Source organism: Nerophis lumbriciformis, linkage group LG01, assembly GCF_033978685.3.
Source record: "Nerophis lumbriciformis linkage group LG01, RoL_Nlum_v2.1, whole genome shotgun sequence".
Classification (NCBI taxonomy): Eukaryota; Metazoa; Chordata; class Actinopteri; order Syngnathiformes; family Syngnathidae; genus Nerophis; species Nerophis lumbriciformis.
In genome coordinates, this window is record NC_084548.2 from 40,460,503 (window position 1) to 40,461,864 (window position 1,362).

Genomic DNA, 1,362 nt, shown 5'->3' on the forward strand with positions numbered 1-1,362 from the left:
GAGGGAACATTGTTTGGGGTATCCATAATACGCCGATAGGGAGAAGTTTTTATTTACACGATGAGTCGGGTGTGTCTTGACCTTTGCAGCCGAGGCTCCGCCAAACCCCTGAGGCCGACTCATCGAACACAGATTAAGAACCACTGAAATAAAATATCAAAACATTTACATTATTAGTTCAGTTTCCAACCAGGTGACATTGTATCTGCATGTCCATAAAAATGGCTCCCAAACTAACAGCTCACAACAACTGCGAATCAGTTCTCATCGTTCACTTAAAAGAGCCGTCCAAAAGACTTGACTCGTCCGCCAACGTCACATCTCTCAAGCACATCATCTTACAGCTCATTTATCATACACTTTTAGAGCATTTCTACTGCCGTATCCCGCTGACTTGTAAAATCCCACAACTATAAATATTTCTAAATAAATAAATAAAATGACACATGGCCACACACATTCCTCTGTGGGCGATCAAACAATTTGTACAAAGTATTTTCTAACATGGTTCTGATGCCTATTTGAATGTGTTTTATTATTAACCGTGGGAAGGACACAGGAAAATATTAATCCATTTTCCTGCAGTTAAGCTAAAAACCTGTAATGTTGCTTCATGGGAAGTCTGAAGCATGCGCACACTCAAAAGGTAGGTACATAAGATGGTTATTCCTACGGGGTAAATGCATTACATTGCAAATATAGATCATTTATGAGGTTATTTAGAGATGGGAGCAACATATTAGTTCTTTAAACTACGACTTCGGCAATAATTACTGTCACAAAATGTCAAAAAGAACAAAAAACAATAAAGTTGAGGTTACTTTTGTGTCGCTAATACAAGATGAGGGCTGCACACTAACAAATCAAAGGACGTTGGGGGCATTTTTATATTTTTCACTTTTAAAACAATGGATTTGTTAAAGGAAAAACACAGCCTGCTTACCAGCTTTGTGTTCTTATTGTCAACATTTCAACCTTTTCTCATTACATTACACCAGTTTGCTCTTTTAATCCACTTTTTCTTTTAAATAACAGTACTTTTAGAATGTGTTATGGGCTGTGTAAAAAAATAGCTGTGGGCCATAAATGGTACCCGGGCCATGCCTTGGACACCACTGTGCAAAAGCAATATAATGCATTGGTTGTGAGGCAATACAAGGAAACCAAATATTATGAAACCAAATATTAAAGAGACACATGGACATGCATTATTACAATGTGCTCCTTAAATGTCCCCTAGACAGTGACAAAAGCCTACAATTGTTAAAGAGTGTGACAAATGTGTAGGGGAGCTCAAGCACCATCCATATCAGTAAAGGGGCAAACAAATCTTTTAATGTTCTAAAGTTTTATTTATAAGAA